This window comes from Vicugna pacos, chromosome 9 (assembly GCF_048564905.1).
Source record: "Vicugna pacos chromosome 9, VicPac4, whole genome shotgun sequence".
NCBI lineage: Eukaryota > Metazoa > Chordata > Mammalia > Artiodactyla > Camelidae > Vicugna > Vicugna pacos.
This window is the reverse complement of record NC_132995.1, coordinates 66,835,970-66,858,143: the sequence shown is the minus strand read 5'-3', so window position 1 is coordinate 66,858,143 and position 22,174 is coordinate 66,835,970. Positions and strand designations below refer to the sequence as shown.

The window sequence follows — 22,174 nt, the reverse complement described above, 5'->3', positions numbered from 1 at the left end:
GATATAAAACTATGGAACAAGATAATATAAGGATAGGGGAGATTTCATGGACAATAATATTGGGCTGAGTTCTTTAAAAAATATAAGAATCATTCTTAGTAAAACAACAGATGAGACCATAGAGACGTGAGATTGTTAGAGCAGGCAGATAGCTAGATACGAGCAGAGAAAGGAGGATGCTGGCCAAATGGCAGGAATTGGGCAGAAAGGAGTGACGCAGGCCAAATGCAGGAAACCATGTATTATGTAAGCACCAGGGGTCCCTGGGCAGAGAAAGAAATGCAGGAACCTCTGAGCTAGTAAGTGGTCACAATTTGGGGGCTGATAAGCAGCCCAGAGGCTAATAAAGGTGGGAAAAGACTGGAACTTCTAATGTCCAAATGTAACCTTTTGCTCATTATGCCCTTATTTCAATAAAATTAGCCTTGCAGATTAGAAGCACCCATCATGCACTCGTGCCACAACACTTCCAATCCAAACTAAATAAGGACAAAAATCTTTCCTCCCTTTGGGAAGGTGGAGTTGGTACGAAAATAAGGGAATACAATCCTAGACCTTTCCCTCCCTAATGAAGATTCTGCCCATTCATTTTTATACCCTGTGTAACCAACTTGCCAAAGAAACTCAGGGCAGTCGCTGACCTCAGCCTGCCCACTCTCCCCTTGAGAGTATATAATCCATCCTTTAATAAATTCTCACTTTACTTTCTTAACCTCTGTGTCTTGTCTCTGAATTCTTTCTGGGATGGGACAAGAACTTGGAACACTGGTTACATCTACCAGCAACAAGATGATGTCCAAAAAAGATAGCTCACCCTGTTTACAAATTTCCAAATTAGACCATGGCAGCTTATCATAGTATAACAATATTTCAGTAAAAGAAATTAATGTTCCTTTGATTTTTATCTGGTTTTTAAGTTGCTTAAAAATAATTTATAGCATCTGTGATCAAAAGATCGTAACACTCCAAAATCAGCTCTAGAGCCAACTGTCTGAGAATGATTCAAAACTTAAATATAAGCTTTGCTCAAAACACCATGTGAGATCCTTTCTATACAATTTCTTATATTGCTGCTTCTTATTAGAAAGTTATAGATTTACTTCCTGTATAGTATTTTACAATAAAGGTGAAAAAATACTCTCATGAGCCTGTCAGAAACATAAAATTATGGACTTAATTCACATCCAGGGCTTTTAAATACAGATTTAATACCTTGCTATGTGGCATTCATAGGCCTCAAAAATAATACCAAATACTGAGTTTGACATTTTACAAGGAACCACAAAACTAGGGGAAAACTCAATAATAAATTGTAGGTAAGAGAAAAGGGAAGGACACAATAAAATAATCCTTTTTGGTTTATTGTCAAAAAGCAGTTTTCAAATTTTATTTATAAAATATCACAGTTGTCCAATGATGCATCTTTTCACTGTATATTGGATTTGATAGCGTCATCTTTCTGAAAAGAAGCAAAAGGGCAATTCTTGCAGCTGAAGGTGACCTTTATTACAGCTTTTTCTAAGTGACTTCTCCCAAGATTGCCAGTCCAAAAAGAAAAAACTTAGGAGGCATAGCTGGCAGAGTTGTACTCTTTTTCTTTGTTTTCCTACACTAAATTATATTGATCTCTAGCATTCCTAATTGATTTTTTTCAAATGATAAGCAAAGAAAAGTAATTCTCAAGTGTTCTTTCTGTCATGATGACTAATCAGTTTTTCCCACGCCCTGTATTTTACAGCTTGGAGAATATGCTGTGTCAGCGATAATTTTCATTAGCACATTCAGCACATGTCAAATGGTCCACATTAATGGCCAGATAACCCTTTTAAATGGGAAGAGTTCCACTGAGTTACTTAATAAGAAACAATAATCGATGAGAAAAACAGTATATAAAAATGTTTTCTTTTGTAAAATGAGTTTCTCCTGCATAGAAAATGTAAGTATAAACTTTTCTGATTCCTATAAGATGAACTTACCTAGTAAATACTCAATTTTGATCTTTTGGATTTATCTATATCACTTATTTTATTGTGCTTTAAATTTTGACTATAAAATCTCAGCCTGTGAAGTAACTATAATGCTTTCACTAGCTGAGGGTAATCAAGGCATCTGAATAATGTAGATGTAAAAGTCAGCAAGGAGGTATTGGGAAGGGGCAATCTGGGAAGGGGCAGTCTGAGACTCATACTAAAAATACCCAGAGTCAGTTTTAGATGTGTAATGAATCTTTACATAGATCATTACTTATTTTCAAAGAAAACATTTTAGGAGGATAGGGACAGCATTGGAAATTAAGTGCACTACTCCAAGTATGATAAATCATTTCAGCAAAAATTTCTTAAGAATTCTATGATTGCAGTTTGAGTATGTTACATTCCAGTCTACACAACTGAACTAGAAAGTATAGAAAAAGTGAAAACAGAAAAATGACAAATGAAAAGATTATACATATTAAAGGATATGAACTCAGTGTCATTCAAAATCCTCACCATACTTGTTTTAATTATAAAGATTTACTGTATGCTTTATAGACTTGACCCACATCCACACACCTAAGTATGCTCTTTCACTAATGAAATGCACAATGAACCAGGAACCTCAGTAGAGTTACATCAGTTCACTTTTTACTACACCCACTTCTCCAAACACAGATCAATAACTAATAATATATGAAAAAAAGACAATTTTACTTACACTGAAAAAAATGACCAGAAGTATAAAAATAAAGCAAACTAAAATCAAGGATCTTTATGGATTCAAGTCATGAATGAGAAAAACCAGCCAAGAGGTTAACGCTTCAGAGAAAGAGAATTAAAACACCTCCAATCAAATCAGGGAAAGCAATGGATCTTCTTCATAATCCCAGTAATGAAAGAAACTTGGAGAGAAGCCTAGCTGCTGAATTTTACCTAGGTTAATTCAAGATTGGAAAATTATGCAGACACAATTTGAGGAAACACAATTTGACATTAAACAAATTCTTCTGCATATTTTGTAACAGCAAACATATCATCATATCACAATAGTTCCAAAGCACATTATACATCATAGTTCTAAGTAGGGGGTCTAGGGGCCTAGCTGAAGTAACTGTAAACGTTAGAATGATTTTTCAGAAGAGAAGACAGAAACAGAAAGAGATTGAAAAACTGGATTAAAATATATAAACAATGGAGAAAACCTCTAGCAAGTAGTAATATAGTTACAAAAATATAAATTAAAATTCAAAAGGCAACACAATAGTTTATGCAGATTATAGGGCTTATATTTCAAAGCCAAGATCATATACAGTCTGTTATTTAAAACCATTGATTAAAAAATCACAAAGTGGTTGAATAATATAATTTTTAATGACATTTTTAGTAATGATCACAATTACTTAGAATATGTAATGGAAAGTATATATGTATTTTTTATGTATTATTTTAAACAAAAAATAATACTACACTGAACACAATAATAGATCTTAAGATTCATGTAAAGTCTAGATGGAGGAAATTTTAAAATAAATTAAAAATATGATAAAGTTATAAAAATGGAGACAAAAGTCATATATATAACTCAAGTTAGGGTGGAGTAACAGGGATAACATTTGCCTTGTCACATAAAACAACTAAAAAACTAGATAAAACATATTAAGTGATGATTTTCAAGGCATAGGGTATTAGGCATCAAAGGACAATGATACCGAAAATGATAAACAAGTTGGATGAGGCCAAGACTGCTCCAGCTTACTGCCTGGAGATATTCCAGGTAATAGTACAGAGAAGAAGGTACCCAGATAGAGCTCAGAGAACCACCTCGGTTGAGGAGATATACCTGAGAGACAAGGTAGACTAAGCAGATATAGTTCAAAGGGCAGATGATGAGAGAGAAATGAGCTATACAGAGATAGATCTCAATAGATCTTCAGAAGATATTTTTGAGTTTTGTGCTTAATAGTGATCAGTGCATGCTTATGAGGTTGTGGAAAGAACCACTCAAAATGATTAGATATTACAATCCTCAAGATTGACACAGGGCCAGGAAAAGTTCCTGTTTCCAACAGAGAGAAAGAGAAAGAAAGAGAGAAATTTTGTCACAGGACATTAAGTAGATTATTTAGAATGGTTTTGTCTCAGGGGTGGGTCAAAATTAGCTTTAAACAAAATGCTTCTCTGGTCCTGTGTAAGAAGGCTTAAATAAATAAAATAAGTGTAAGAATGTAAAAAATTTAATGCAAAAAATATTCAGAACTCAACAAGGTAACAAAAACATTTCATGCTTGACATTCAGTCAAAAATTGCTAGGAAGGCAAACAAGTAGAACAATATATAGAGAGGAGAAAGGTAAATCATTGCTAATCAAGAAATGATACAGTTGATAGATTTATTAAACAAGATAATTTAAAAAATTATTATAACTGTATTCATGTGGTCAAGAAGATAGAAGAAAGATTGAGCCTACTTAGTAGAGACATTGAAGATATAAAACTACCAAAAACAAACATATAGAAGTAAAATCTATAATGTCTACAGGTGAAAAACTTGTGCGATAAAATTAATAGCAGAAGAGACATTACAAAAGGAAAAATTAGTGAACTTGAAGACATGGTAATAAGTACTATGCAAAATGAAACATACAGGGAATGTCTGAAAATGAAATGAGTAAAGCATCAGTGAGATTTGGGACAACTTCTAACAGCCTAACCTAAAAGTAATTAACATCTCTAAGAGAGAGGTGCGGTGTGGGGAAGAAAAATACACAATAGACAATGGTTAGTATTAACCAATTTGATAAAAACTCTAAACCTACATCAACATCAAATCTAGAAATGTAAGGAAAACTATACCTAGACATACTATAATTAGTGGCTTAAAATTAGTGATAAAGAAACATTCTTAAAAGCACATCAAAAAACACATTAAGTACAGAATAAAGATAAATATGACAGCATATTTCTCATTGGCAATAATACAAGTCAGAGAACACTGAAGCAGTTGTCTTTAAAATACTAAAGAAAAAAAATCTATCAGTCTAGAATCTAGACCAGCAAAAATATCACTCAAAAATAAAGTAAAAGTAAATTATTTTTAATATAGACAATACCTGAGAGGATTCATAATCAGAAGATCTGAGCTATGAGAGAGTTAAAGGAAATTTTTCAGATGGAAGAAAAAAATATCCAATGGAAATCTGGATTTTTCCATAGGGATAAAAGAATCAAGGGCACTGGAAATGTAAATACATTAAAAATAATATTTTCTTATTATATAATAGTTAATGGACTGTTTAGATTAAAGATAGTTACAATGTATTGTGGAGTTTATAAAAAATACAGATATAAATTTCATGAATGGAAAAGAAACCAATATTCATCTTAGAAGGATCATACTTGTAGGAGTAACTTAAATACTTATAGGTCATTGAATGTTGAATGAGTTGGCATTATTCCTATATATACCCCCTTACAGTTCCTTAATTTCCTAAAGCTAATTAATAATTCTATAAATTATTTATTTTGATAATCTTTTACCTGCATTGTTGTTTCATATTTCCTTTTACCACATTGTACACTTGGTTCTGAATAACTGTAACACACTCTCCACTAATCTACTATAAATTTACCATAGCAAACCCCTTATATAATGGTATACTAATACATGTCTAACAACCACTTTCTGAGAAGAAAATGCTCACATTTAATCCTTTGCCAATATCTGTTGTGTAAATAATTCCACTATAGCTCATTTCAAGTTACCAGCTTAAAGTCACTGAATGAGGACTTGGGAAGAGATGCTAGAAAATGGCTCTTGACAGCTACAAGCCAGCTCTAGATGTCACGACTTCATCCACTGTGTGCAATACTGCCAGAGAAATTCCATCATCTTTCTCACTTGGCTATATACTCTTTCTTAAAACAGCATGCTGGCCTCTTAGTAACTTGCCTGAATAGTTGCTACAAGGCAAATGGAAAACCTTGCAGATAAAAGTACTACATTCTTCCAACAAGGCGTCCATTTTGAAATGCGGCAAACTCACCTGTAACATGCAAGGCAGTGTCACAAAGTGGAATGAATCCAGATTTTGGAGACAGAGTTAGATTTCAGTTTGGATTCTCCCTCTTCTTTGGACTGTTTCTTCATCTGGAAAATAACGACGATAATAATTCCTAACTTAGAGTTTTACTGTAAAGATTAGAGTTGTTGGAGGTATATTTAATTCTATCTTGTGTTAAAAACTTCACACACTGATATGTCCATGAATGACTGAAAAATTGTGCTGAACACTGGAATTTGACACAACATTGTAACATGATTATAAATCAATAAAAAATGTTAAAAAAAAAAAAACTTCACACACTGAAAGGACGCCCATCCCAGGAGGTAGAAGTCTGTCTTGAGATATATCTGACTTTGCTAGGGAATAGCCGTAATTGTCAAATCTAACTGAAAATAGAAAGGCATAAGGGCAGTTACATATTCGGACAGGCAGGCAGGTTATATATTGTGATATATATTGTGACAGAATCGCAAAGTGATTAGAAAAAAAAATTAAATGACTCAAATGTTTTCATCCTGCAAATCAGCATTTGCAAGTGCTGTTAGGAGACAGACATACGAGTCACTGGGTTAGATTTCTCGAGAACTCCAGACATAGAAATATACATGGATAAGAGTAAGGCAGAATATCTGTAGGGTGTGAATTACTAGGTAATTTACTAAGACAAAACAATTTTACATATACAACAATTTTATTATCAAAACTAAAGCCAACACGAGAATATCAGAAAAATCACAAACACCTGGGACAGAGATATTCTAAATTTGCCTATTAGCTAAGTTCAAAATTATAGGCCCAAAACAACTGAGTGTCTTCCTACCCACGTGAAATTAAGATTGTAGCCTCAGGCAATACTGATTTTGAAACCATTCAATCAAATGGTTGCAGATTTAAGAAAAATAGGAAGACCATAAATTTCAGCCTGTTACTTTCTGGAATTGGATTATCCATTCCAACTGTATCTATCTATTTTTACTTCCTTGTATAAATCCAGAGACATGATTTTCCCTTCTTCATCTATCCATTTCTTACTCCCACTTTAACGCCCAACTTAAGTACCATCTTTTTCATAAAATCATGTATGTTGTTACACATTGACTTCTCCCTTCCCAAGATTTCTATTGTGACATCTCATTGTATTGGCATGAAGTATTTTTCATATATGTTGATACTCTTCCCATCTATCTTGTAATTTCATTTATAGTAATGTACATGTCCATTGTATTAGTTTAAAAAATACAGAGGGGGGAATAAATGACAAAATATGTAAGTTTTAATTTGATCCCTTCCCTCTTATCCTATTAATCCTGTAAGAGAGCTTATAATTATAATCATCTTTGGAAGATGCTTCTATGTCATATGAAATATCTCATAAGAAATTAACAAGGAATATAATGTATATTCATCTCTCCTTTAAAATTTGAAATATCTATCTGTCTACTTGTTTAGAAGAGAGGGGAATCATATGGTGTGGTTAAAAAGGAAAAGCTATGAGATTTAGAGTTAGATTAGACTGTAGGTCCAAATCACCCACTGTAATATGTGCTAATAGCTGTGTGATTACAGACATACTTCCTTACCTATAAATTAGGAGTAATTATTTTATAAAAAATTAAATTCAATATTATAAATAAACTATCTAACATAGAAATGAGTGCTCACAAATACTAGTTGTATAAATATCAACTTTCTCCTTCTCTCTGCCTCCCTTCTCTTTTGTAATATTTCTACACAAACCATTTAGCAAATGTAGATTTCACCCTTGATACAGTTGAAAAATCAAGTGGTGTGGGCCAAGTAGTGTCCATTAAACAAATATAGATTGCTTTTGATCTACTCTGTTTCAGGAGATATTGCTGTGTCTATAAGCTCTTTAATGGTCAATTAATTCCAGAAACACATGAAAACTCTTCTTTGGCCAGAATTTTAAATATATAGTCATTTACTGTATAAATGAATAAGAGAATATGCCCTACACATAGTGTTTTTGATAAATAGCCTTTTGATTCCTCAATTTGATGTATTCTTAGTGTCATTTTATTTTTTTAATTATTAGTATCCAGATTCTATTTTTATTTTATGGGAATTCTTTTTTTAACATTTTTTAATGAGTTATGGTCATTTTACAATGTTGTGTCAAATTCCAGTGTAGAGCACAATTTTTCAGTTATACATGAACATACATATACTCACTGTCACATTTTTTTTTCACTGTGAGCTACCACGAGATCTTGTATATATTTCCCTGTGCTATACAATATAATCTTGTTTATCTATTCTACATATGCCTGTCAGTATCTACAAATTTTGAAATACCATTCTGTCCCTTCCCAACCCCTGCCGCCTTGGCAATCACAAGTTTGTATTCTATGTCTATGAGTCTATTTCTGTCCTGTATTTGTTCTTTTTTTTTTTTTAGATTCCACATATAAGCAATCTCATACGGTATTTTTCTTTCTCTTTCCGGCTTACTTCACTTAGAATGACATTCTCCAGGAACATCCATGTTGCTGCAGATGGCGTTACATTGTCAGTTTTTATGGCTGAATAGTGTTCCATTGTATAAATATACCACCTTTTCTTTATCCAGTCATCTGTTGATGGACATTTAGGTTGTTTCCATGTCTTGGCTATTGTAAATAGTGCTGCTGTGAACATTGGGGTGCCGGTGTTATTTTGAAGTAGGGTTCCTTCTGGATATATGCCCAGGAGCAGGATGACTGGGTCATACAGTAAGTCTATTCCTAGTCTTTTGAGGAAACTCCATACTGTTTTCCACAGTGGCTGCACCAAACTGCATTCCCACCAGCAGTGTAGGAGGGTTCCCTTTTCTCCACAGCCTCTCCAGCATTGTCATTTGTGGACTTTTGAATAATGGCCATTCTGGCTGGTGTGAGGTGATACCTCACCATAGTTTTGATTTGCATTTCTCTGATAATTAGTGATATTGAGCATTTTTTCATGTGCCTTTTGATCATTTGTATGTCTTCCTTGGAGAATTGCTTGTTTAGGTCTTCTGCCCATTTTTGGATTGGGTTATTTGTTTCTTTCTTATTATGTCATATGAGCTGCTTATATATGCTGGAGATCAACTCTTCGTCAGTTTCATTGTTTGCAAAAATTTTCCTCCATTCCGTAGGCTTTCATTTTGTTTTACTTATAGTTACCTGTGCTGTGCAGAAGCTTGCAAGTTTAATTAGGTCCTATTTGTTTATTCTTGCTTTTATTTCTATTGCTTGGGTAGGCTGCCCTAGGAGAAAGTTTTTGAGATGTATGTCAGACAATGTTTTGTTTATATTTTCTTCTAGAAGGTTTATTGTATCTTGTCTTACGTTTAAGTCTTTGATCCATTTTGAGTTTATTTTTGTGTATGGTGTAAGGGGGTGTTCTAGCTTCATTGATTTACATGCTGCTGTCCAGCTTTCCCAACACTCTTTGCTGAAGAGACTGTCTTTATTCCATTGTATATTCTTGCTTCCTTTATCAAAGATTAGTTGACCAGAAGTTTGTGGGTTCATTTCTGGGCTCTCTATTCTGTTCCATTGGTCTATATGTCTGTTTTTGTACCAATATCATGCTGTCTTGATTACTGTAGCTCTGTAGTATTGTCTGAAGTCTGGGAGAGTTATTCCTCCAGCCTCTTTCTTTTTCTTCAGTAATGCTTTGGCAATTCTAGGTCTCTTGTGGTTCCATATAAATTTTATTATGATTTGTTCTTGTTCTGTGAAATATGTCCTGGGTAATTTGATAAGGATTTCATTAAATCTGTTGATTGCCTTGGGCAGTGTGACCATTTTAATATTGATTCTTCCAGTCCAGGAGCATGGAATATCTTTCCATTTTTTAAAGTCTTCTTTAATTTCCTTCATCAATGGTTTATAGTTTTCTGTGTATAAGTCTTTCACTTCCATGGTTAAATTTATTCCTAGGTATTTTATTACTTTGGGTGCTATTCTTAGTGTCATTTTATTGATCTTAACTTTTTATTTAGCCAAATGCTTTCTTCAAGCCCATTAATATTCATGATCATACTTAACATAGAAGAACTGTTTCATTAAATTCAAATTAAATGCTTAGTTATGTGTGTTTAGAATGGTATTACTGTTAATTGTTTATGTAGACTCCATGCCATTATATCTAATGCTGGCTCTGGATTGTCTACCATGCTGAAAAATGCAGCTGGGCTGGGTGTTTTCTTTCAGAAGATAGATAGGGCATGATGATTCAAAATGCTAATGATATGGAGTCAGTTCTGGCTCAGCAGAAGCATTCTCTCACAATGAAGCTTTTGATTAACTATGTTACAAAGTAACTAAATATTCCCAACTATCTATTAGGACCTAAATTTGCTGATACAAAACAAAATACTACTATCATCTGTTCCCATCCAATCTCCATTTTTTTCCTGTTTCAGTAGTTGACGTGTCATTTAGGGTGATATTGCAAAATGTTTATCATTCCCTTGCTTAAAACCATTCACTAAGTTCCTAGTACTTCAAGGATACCCAGAGTCTGCACCTACCCCTGTCTTCTTTAAACCATATATTCGATTAATTTTGCATTTACCATTTACATTTCTTTTCACTTATCCTGCAACACTGCATTCAAGAGGATTTTTGCCTATAATATTCTCTCTGTTACTTTATCTAACTCTCTACTTTATCTAACTCTCTAACTTTGTTCTTGCTTTTAAGGTAACTAATTCTAAACTGTCGTGACTTATCCCAATTGACTATATTGGGTTTTCATGCTATGAACTTTGATAATACTTCATACTGCCTTTATCATAGAATGTATCACATATTACTGTAAGCAAGTATTATTTGCATTTGTTTCCTACTAAATTATAAATGCCATGAAGTCTTAGAAAAAGAAAAAGACCAAACTAAGTGTTTGGCACATAATGTAGGTTCAAAATAAGTAATAGAGACTTCTGATCCAGGTGAAATGACATAGACACTTCTCTCTCTGCTTCTGTTTGCTAAGTACAACTATAAACCCTGAACAATAGACAACCAAAGGCAAATTCTGACAGATGTAAAAGGAAGGCATATTGGTTAGGAGTCCCAGCACTGGCAAAACAAAACAAAACATAGCACAGGGTTTCTTACAATTCCCCCACTCAACAGAAAATCCTACTGGATCTGGCATTTCTTGACTCCCAAACTAGCAACAGAAGGCAGCCCAAGTAAATTCACCTCCCACCTCCCACCATGATCAAACACAAATCCAGTGGAAAACACCAGGCAAGCCAGGAAGAACTGGCAAGTAGGACCAACTGGAGAGCACACTAACCATAGGCCACCAGAAGAAATGTTCCTTTTTGCCTGATGGGTTTGATGCTTCCCTCACGCATACAGAGACCTAGAATGGTTCAAGAATACCCACAAGGGGGATTTGGCCACAATGCCCTGACCAGAATTGCTCTGTTCCATGGGCTGGAAATTCCTTTCTTTCACCTAAGAGCACCAGGCAGCTTAGTTAGGGAAGGATCACCCATGCCCTCAAGAAGGACCAAAAAGAAAATATGAGCTCTGCTAGCATGAGATAAATCAAACAGACCAAACAGAACCTCAGTGACAGAAATCTAGATCACCAATGGAACCACAGCCCACAAAACTGGCCAGAACCTATACGCAAAACTTAAACTAGATGACTTCCTGCCAAGTAAGAGCTTTAAATATGACCAAGAGTCTCTTACCATAATAGTCAGAAAATCTAGAATACAATGAAAAAATTTACCATCTTAGTAGGAACCAGGAAAATCAAAACGTAAGTGAGAAAAAGTAATTAACTCATGCCAACACCAAGACGAATCAGATGTTGGGATTATTTAATAAGAATTTTAAAGCAGCCTTCATAAATATTCCATAGACAATTACAAATTCTCTTAAAATGAATAGAAATTAGAAAATTTAATCAAAGAAGCAGATGTTATAAAAAAGAAAGTAAATTATACTGACAACTAAAATAACAAAAATTTAAATGTTGATGGATAAGCTGAAAAATAGAATGGAGAAAACAGAGAATAGAATAAGTAAACTTAAGGAAATAAATCAAAAGAATCTACCCAATCTCAATGATGGAAAGGAAGGAAGAAAAAAAGAAAGAAAGAAAGAGAGAGAGAGAAAGGGAGAAAGACAGAGAGAGAGAGAGAAAGAAAGAAAGAAAGAAAGAAAGAAAGAAAGAAAGAAAGGGAGGAAGGAAGAGAGAGAGAGAAAGGAAGGAAGGAAGGAAGAAAGGAAGGGAGAAAGGAAGGAAGGAAGGGAGAAACGAAGGAAGGAAGGGAGAAAGAAAGAGAAAGAAGAAAAAGAAAAGAAGGAAGAAAGGAAGGAGTACCTTAGGGATCTGTTGGTCAATAACAAAATATCAAACATTTGTATCACCAGGGTTATAATGAACACACAACATAATACTAGGGGAAAAAAAAAGAGCCAAATAAATCCAAAGCGAGCAGAAGAAAAGAAATAATCATGATAAGAACAGAAATAAATAAAACTGAAGAAAAATAGAGAAAGTCAGTGAAATACAAAGCTGGTTCTTCAGAATAATCGATAAAATTGATAAACCTTTAGTAAGATTGAAAAATATAAAAAGAGAAAAGACACATTTCTAACACGGGGAATAAAACAAGAGCTCTCATAGTCATTAAAAAAAAGTTACAAGGAATTCTATGAGCAACTGTCCATTGAAATTCAGAAGAAATAAACCAGTTTCTTAAAAACCACAGACTGCCAAAATGCCACCAAGATGAGGACCTGGATAATACTAAAACCATTAATAACACTTATTTCATAATTTAAAGTCTCCCTAAAAGAAATCTTAGATTCCTATGAAATATTTAAATAAGAATTAATGTATTTTTTACACAATCTTTTTAAAAAATGGAAAGAGGAGGCAACAATCCAAAACAAAATGGTCCAACTAAAAGTCTATACACAGAAATAATATCATGAAAAAATTTTTAAAAATTTCTGCCAGGTAAAAGCTGACAGGCATCTGATGATTTACGATATAAGAACAGCAAACATTTCTTGGGATGCAGAGGAATATTCTGAATCAGAGCAGGATCTGCAGAAGAGCAGAACAGCAGAACAGCATGAAAAAGCATAAGTGTATGAGTAAATATAAAAAGACATTTAAAATATTTGTTATACAAATATCTGTGTATACATAAAAACATATTTTTCTTTAAAAGTTTGTTTAAAGCAAAAATAAAAACAATGTACATTTGGGTTTAGAACTTGTGAGAAAGTTTTTAAAAAGTAAGAATGCAAACTATGGTGAGATTAATAGAATTGTACTCTTGTCATGTATTTTACATTATTTGTGGAGAAGAATATAATTTAAAGATAGACTGTAATAACTTAAGCATGCATGTGGTAAATTCTCATGAAATTAGTAAAAAGAGGTAAAGTAAAGCAGTTAATAGACAAGATAAAACAGAATACAAAAACTAAAAATAACTCACTTCAGCCAAAGCAAGACAGGAAATAAGCCAGAAAGGAGAGACAACAAATGAAACATGTGGAGACCAAACGGCAAGATGATATATGTAAAAATGGTCATAGCAGTACTTATCATTAAAGGTAAATGGACTAAACATGCCATGTAAAAGGGAGAGGTTGTCAGACAGGACTAAGAGAAAAACTGTTTATGCCAAACACACTTAAATATGAAGGCAAAGAGAGGTTGAAAATAAACAAAAGGGGAAACTATCATATCATCATTAAGCATAATAAAGAGAAGAGTAAAATATGGGGTTATGGGAAAATAAAAATTTAAAGATGAAATTATTGAATTTATGTACTGTGATGATGTAGGGAGAATGTTGGCATGTCGACAAGGGAAGAAACTTCAGAAAGAAAGTGTTGCAAAATGATATGGAAAGCAAGACAAGCAAGAAAAATAAGCAAAGTTCTTAAATTTGCATTATGTGATAACATAATAGATATATACAATTTTATTCCATGTGTTTTATTTTTAAATAAATTAAAGGACAAAAAACATATATCAATTTTTACACATATTTACAAATTTTCCCACATATATTATTGCTTTTATTTTTCATTGTGATTCATAAAAAAGACGTCACATTTCTGCCCAAGGCAATGCTTGGCTCTCTATATATATTTGAGATTTTTGTGACAATTAAACAATTGTCATTTAATTTTCTTTGTCATGAATCTTTTTATGATCTGATATAACGACCCCCTGATACTAAAAATCACTCATTAAAAATAAAAGCCATGTATCACATTTTTCTAGTTTATAATATAAATTCAACTAAAATATCATTAAAACAAACAGAAGCCAGGATTTGTTGCCTCTGAAAAAAATTAATTTCAAGTTGAAGTCAATAAATGCCAAATATAATCTTTGCCCTGTTAAAAATAACAACTAGAGATAGTACAAAGAATATTATAGGATATGGCTGAATGATTTTTATGCTTTTTTTAAGAGTCCCAGTGATGTAACTTTAGTTATATTAGAAAGTTTTTTTATTCTTTATAAGCCAGCTATTATTCCTGATGTCTAAACTGCTGGTTGAGAGAAGGAAACATTTATATATGTCTCCAAACTGGGTCATTTCAATATTTTGCAATTCTCTATTTTAAAAACTTAAAGTTAAAAGGAAAAATCAGAAATATAACCTGAACTGCAGGAAAGATGAAATGTTTAATTCTGTTCCCCAGAATTTGTCTCCTCAAATTGCCCCTCCAGTTCATAATTCTTTCGTAAGGATTTTGAATGTTCATATATTTATTATTAAACATTATTTCAGGTCATAATTTACTATCATTAGTATATTTTTTCAATACTATTATTTATTTCAGAATCTTTTGCAAAACATTGTTTACAACAATGATGACCACTAAGTCTCCAAATTCCTCAGCAATGAGGTACTTTCAAAATCACTTTTAAAAACCAAAATCTGCCAGTAGTTATTTGCTAAAAATTAATTTTTCTCACCAAAGCTGAAAGATACACAGTTACATAATAAGTAATGTATTACAATTGAGAATTCAACATTACTTATTAATTATAAATATGCTATGAATGAAGTCTTCTTTTAACTGGAATAAAATCAGATTGTCATCTTACATCAGTGTTACAGTCTGTAGAAATAAAATGAGGAATTGTAATCAAAAATGAAAAAGCAGGATCAAAAGTCACAAAGCTGTAAGACTGACTGATTCTTTCCTGCTTATATTAAGTTCCCACAGAGATTTCTTTACTCTCAAGATCACTGACCACATACAATGATCTCATTATATTTATTATGCTTTTACAATACTAATTATTAAATATAACTGATTATGACCTAGAAGAGCAAAAAGGCCCAACTAAGATTGAAATACTACCTTTATTGATTTTATTGTGATGCTGATTGGCATAGAGAATTTTGGCAGATGATGTTGTTTCCTATCCTTTGGGTCTTAAAGAAACCAAATATATATTATTCTGATGAGAGTATACCTTGAGCAATTGTAATTTCATTTCACAGTGCTGTCTTCATACGCAAACATAACTACAGATGGTTTTTGGTTTTTGTGGCTGAGAAAGCAACATTTAAGCCAGATTGCATGCAGTACACTAAATAACTAGGAACAGTAGCTCTCAATGACAACCTTCATAAAATGTTTTTAATCAGCTTTTCAGGATTTTTTAACGTATTAATTTTGTCTTTCCTTCCATACTGAAAGTATTTCCTATTTTCTTATTGTTTCCTACAAATTTATAAAGTTTTTGAAAGTTTATGCATCTAACTTCCATCAATGACCTCTGGGAATATCACAAAACAGGAGTATAAAAGTACCTTTTAGCCATAACCTAACACACACACACGCACACACACACACACACACACACACACACACACACGATAAAACTGTCACAGAAGAGAGCTAACGAAAGTTAAAGAAGTGAATATAATATAATCGTACCAAAATGATTAATTGCTACAAGTAGGAAATTGAGAAGGAAATAGCTAGCACCTAATTTTTAAAGTTTCATTGAGGTATGAGTTACACACCAAAAAACTGACCTATTTTAATCACACAACTCAATGATTTTTAGTAAATGTATGGAGTGTTGGTATCCTTATAATCTGAATTTAGAACATTTCCATACACCCAAAAGAAACATAATGCCCACTGAGTCACCTCTTATCCCCACCTCAACCTAAGCCACCACTAGTCTTCTTTCTTTTCTATAGATTTGTCTTTTCTGGATGTTTCATATGCAGGGCATCATAGAATACGTGATCTTTTGGGACCAGCTTCTTTCACTTAGTGTAATGTTATTTAAGTTCATCCATTTCAGCAAGTACCAGTAATATAACCTACTTTATTGTCAAATATGATTCCCCTGTTTGGATAGGTCACATGACATTTACACATTCCCCAACTGGGGACATTTGGATGGTTGGCACTTTGGGCTGTTATGAATAGTGCTGCTATGAACATTCATATACTGGTCTTTGAGAGACATGTTTTTATTTCTCTTGGGTAGATACCTAGGGGTGCAAATACTAAGGTCTCATGGTAACATTTTATGTAACATAGTAAACAAATGCCAAATGGATTTCCAAAGTGGTTGCACTATTTTACACCCTTACCAACAATATGTGAGGATTCCAGCTCCTCACTTTCACCAACACTTGTTATCTTTTTTTTTATTGTATCATATGAAGTAATTTTGAAAATGCAGCCAGTTGCGTCCAGAACCATTGAACTACATAATCTCAAATCATATTATCTGTCACTAGTGCTATTCAACGACTTGCATTTGCCTTTTAGGATTCAAAATAAAGAAAAAAGCAATTCTTATCCAATTTTACTGCTTCCACTCTTAACTGATAGATTATCTACTGAGGGAGATTTTCAGAGATTAATGTCAGACAGTCTGCTTTGCTAGCAATACTTTCTAACTATTTGGAAACTACACCTCAGGCCACTAATCTCTCTCATGCTGCTATAAAACACACAGGTTGGGTTCTGATCAAATGACAATACATTAGAGCAAGAAGGACAGCACTCAAGGGGTCATATGCTGTTCATAAGGAAATATAGGTGATTACGTTTCTAGTGAAGTAATTTCAAATAGCTGGATTTGATCCTCTGCTGTTTTTCCAAACTTGGAGCCCAAAGTTTCACATATCAAAACCTTAACCTTTAAAAGTCTTCCAGTAGTTATATTAAAGTTGGTTTTACTAAAGGACCTGAGCAATTTCCATATTCATTAACTGCTGTCAATGGCACCTTTATATACAGGGTTATATATGCACCCTGTATATAAAGTTGCTTATTATTGCCACCTAAGCACTTTATAGATAGTTGACAGGCAAATCTGCATCATTTACCTTCTATTTGTCTTTAGATTCTCATACCTTTAAGAACACTGTATGCCTCAAAAGAGAAGGAAGCTAGTTTGTTGACAATTAGATCACTCCAACATGCTGTTTTGTTATTTTTTAATGGAAGTTAAATAAGTTTGAATTCTAAATCAATTATTTTTAATAGCCTAGTACTCTAAGAGAGTTTTGCCTAGATAGAGCTGCAGAGTCATGTTTTATTATAATTTTAGTTTGTCAACTAGTTGAGTATCTACCAAGTGCCAGTTACTGTCCTAGATACTTGGATAAAAGTACTATCTTCATGTTAAGCATGTTCAGACTATAGTTACAGTTCATACTGACCAAATGTCCTATAATTACTAAAGTTGACATTTGAAAAAGATAAGTTAGATGTGTAGAAACACAAACACACAGATAATAATAACAAACAAATATATATATATATATATATATATATATACTGGACATATGAAGATAGTTTTTATCTAGCTAGAGAAACTGAGGAGCAGTAACGAATCCTACCAAGGAGGGTAAGACTTAAAAACTGATAAATTAATACTAAAACCAGGGACAAGTTAGGAATAGACTTATGGCTTCCTATAAATGAGGTATTTTGAAAGCATAAAAAATTCTGGAAATTTTCCAGGGATCAATATATGAATATGTTTGATTTTATAAATTTGGGGCTATATTTATAAGTTAATAACCATTAGAATGAAAAAAACAGATCATTTTCTTGCCTTAGCAATCCATTTATGATATAGTTATAATTCAGAACTGTAACATTCTGTTTCACTTGTGAAAACTAGCAAAATAGTCTGACTGTTTTTGTACAATAAATACCAACTGCTCTCAAAAAAGAGAAAAATGGTCCTCTTACAACTACTAAACTATGAACTCCCTGAAATTAGTATACCATTTTTGTCTTATTGCCTCCAAATCTAAAATTTCTTAGCATATTTTAAGAATTTGTAAGAATGTATTGATTTATAGAAATCTGAACCTTTTATTTCTTTTTAACTATTCCTAATTTCACCAATATATTAACTCCTACCAAATATATTATTCTAATATCAAGGAGGAGAACAAAATGATCCAACACATGAAGATTATTTATCAACACCTCTTCAGTATGCCTCAGGGAGCTAGCTAGCTAGCTAGCTAGTTATTTTATTTCTATTGACATTTTCAGGTCAAAAAATGTCACACTAAAAGAAATTCCAAGTATTTCCTCATTTGGCAGCTGACTTCCTTGCAAATTTCAATAAGTAAAACAGTTAAAAAGAAAATATACTCCCATTGACTAAGATTCATAAACACAAATATGTACTCTAAATTTTAAAGAAAATTGAAGAGGAACTTACTGTAGGGCACTTTGTTTCTGACAAGAAAACAACTTAAGCAAATCAAAGAAGATGCAGGTGTCAAGCGTTAATGATAACCAATGTGCATATCCATGGTTCAGTAGTTGTTGGTACTTAATTTCAACAAAATCATGTTCCTTCTGTAACCATTCCAGTGTGGCTGTATAGACTTGACAGTAACTTTAAATCTTGTTGACAACTACTTCCCTTACCTTTCAGCGGGCAGTCAGTTGCAGTTCAAGTGCTATCACACAGAAAGGCAATCCCCAATTTCTATTCATTCTCTAAACTCAAATGTAGTCATTTGGGACAAAGCTGAAACTGGGTCAGAAATACTAAATATTTTCCAAAAGGACATACAATTATCTGAACAATGAGAAATGTAGTAAACGATGAATCTGTTTTAATATAAAAATCACCTTTACAACTAAATTGTTCCAAATATTATTGTTCAATAGTGGAGACGGAATTGCTTTTCTGATAGAATAGACTGAGATACACAATCAAAATAAAATGAAGACAAATGACTCACCTTAGATAAAGGTTTACTCTGAGAATGGATGTGCTCTGTGATCATTAATATTCCAGAGAATTTCCCCTTCTACTATTTTGCAAGGAATACCAACAACCAAAGTGCAAACGTCTAGCATTTGAGATATTGTGGTGTATGTATGTGACAGATAGAGTATATCTAACTAATTTCAATGATACTAACAAAATTTCAAGCTATATGTATAAATAACTTTGATAGGCATATACATTTTTTTTCAATTTGTATAGATGAATCAGTACCCAATTTGGTTGGCTGTACAAGTAGACATAGCTTAATATGATTATTTTAAAAGAATGGCTTTGAGTCTTGGACCTCCAGTTTCTGAGATGAACAATCTTGGTTAATTACCTTAAACATTCTGAACTTCAGATTTCTTGTCTATAAAATAAGGATAGGATACTCACCACACTTCAATTGTGTCAATTACACATAAAGGACATGGTCCAAACATACAAATCTAATGATACTGCACTGCTCACAGTTCCCATTCAGAGTATTTATAACTTTGCTCAAGCAGTTTCATTATCTGCATGGTATATCTTTCCCTCTCAGTCTTCAAATTTTCCCTCAGGAGATATTTCATTTTGTGGCATTGAAATATCTCCTGGAAAAAAAATCACCCCCTCAGTGCCCCCATAGCACCCCATGGGAATCTGTACCCCACTTACCGTTTTATACTGAAATTGTCCATTAATGAGTCACTCTGCAGCTAGGTCTGGAACATCTTAAAACCATATACCATGTTCCATTCGCATTTTTATCTTCAGCCTTCAAAACTAAAATTAGCATACTCCAGTGCTCACTTAATGTTGAAAGATCTATGTTCTAGGATTGGGAATGGGGCCAGAGTAAAAAGAAATAAGCAATTGTTTAATTGGCTTTCTTGGATTTATTTCTTTTTCTCTTTTCTCTCTGGAACTACATTTTTTAAAGTAAAGATTTGGAGAAGCACACTTAAGAACTAGATAATTCTTTAGTGCTTTGATGCAAATTTAGAGAAGACAGCAAATTCCAGAGAAAAAGAATCAAAGAACTAGTTTTAAGAGACACAGGGATTTGGAGCCTTAAGATCATAATTCTTTTTACAGATGTCCTTTCATCCAAGCAATAAGGAGAGAGAATTGTAGGGACAGCATTTTATTAAGGAAAAAGTACATATTAAATTTTTTTCTAGATTTTCCTATGTGAAAAAAAACAAGCACCAACATTTACTTTGGGAATGATAAATATTATTTTGTTATTTGATGGACACTTTTCATTTTTTTCTTTCCCAAACAATTCTATGAAACACTTATTATTACCCCTAGTTTATGAAAATATTGTTAATTAATTTCACAAAGATGCTACATGACAGAACCAGGATGTAAATCTTGTAATGTTTATACAGTTTTTTTTTTTCCATCATAAACTCTCAAGAAAAGCACTATTTAACCAAGCAGGTGAGTATATTTATGAGTAATCATGGTATGCGAAATTCAGTAAATTATCAAAAATTACTCCCTATGTCTTATGTAGGTTTCGTGTCCCCTGCTGTACATTCCTATATTCTAATTATTTTGACTTGAACAAACTATTGGACGTTACTGCTAATAATTATTAAATCTTTATTTGAAGTAATAAAATGTTAATATCCTTCTCCCTTGAGTTTATTATTTTATATCCTTTAAAATACACCCCAAAGACAGAAAAAAAAAAGTTGAATCTACACACTAGATGGTATTGTTTCCTTTGATATCTCAGACCTGCTGGATTTTAATGTTCCAGACCCACTGAATCAGGTTTAGGCTCTTCTCTTATAAGCTTCTTTAGAGAAGACAGTTTTGTCTAGAAAGTTGACACATTTCTAATTGTATAGCATGTCCTGGCAAAAGATTCTACTTTCTATGAGAAACTTTGGCATTATTCACTGAAATTTCTTAAACTAAGTCAAGAAATCAGCATTGGCAATTAGATTACTGGAACAGTTTGCTTTTTTTAAATATGACAGTGTGTAAACCAGAGGCCACATAAAACAAACAGATGAAGCAGGTGTGAGACAGACTCAGAACTGGAAGACTGCCAGCTGATCAGCTCCACCAAGGTTTTATTATCTAACCAGAAACACATTTTGTTGATATTTAGACTTTCTCCCCCTAGATTAACTTCTGCCAACTGGATACAGTTCAGTGAACATAATGGCCATAACTACTCCAGACTTAGGTAACTAATTGGCATTATAATCTATGCTGTACACAGAGTTCTTCTCTGCTTGCATGCAAAGACATTGATATGCCCATGCAACTTCCACCATTTCTCAGGATATCCTTATACAGACCAATCTATAGATGTGTATGTGTGCCTTCTTTACATTGAAACTTGGTTTAAAAAATAATTGAGATAATAATCATACAGATAAAATGTAATCAAAAATTGCTTCTCCTGAATTAGTCAAAACTGACGAATTTATACATTTAAACTCATAAATAAGTCATGAATTAAAAAGATATGAGAGATGTGGGAGGGGCAGGAATTGAATCTATACAAGAAGTCATAAGAATTATGCTGGCTGTGATCATTTATAATTCTGAATTAGATGTGGTCCAAAAATTTAGGCTTCCGTGTATCTCACTTATATTCAATAGATATATTCCAATATCCAGATTCATGCTTCTTTTCCAGATATGTATATAGCTCAAAAAGCAAAGACAACCCAGTTACTCATGATACTAGAATATTTTGCTATGCCTTTGTTTCTTCCAAGTAATAAAGTACAGATGTGTTTCTGAACAACAGAGAAATATAAACAGTATAGAGGAAAGAAAATTTTACCAGGAAATAATAGTAAGTTTGGAAAAATATTTTTCTCATAATGGCAGATAA

At 32.9% G+C, this 22,174-nt stretch overlaps 1 long non-coding RNA gene across 4 annotated transcripts in view; it reads right to left on the bottom strand.

The window, feature by feature from the left end:
* The window catches only part of LOC140698281 (uncharacterized), a 189,924-nt gene that overhangs the window by 150,386 nt on the left and 17,364 nt on the right, over window positions 1–22,174 (bottom strand). For all 4 annotated transcript variants that reach the window (XR_012075948.1, XR_012075950.1, XR_012075949.1 and 1 more), the window contains exon 2: window positions 6,019–6,122. This is a non-coding gene — a long non-coding RNA (uncharacterized lncRNA). The remainder of the gene's footprint in view (window positions 1–6,018; window positions 6,123–22,174) is intronic.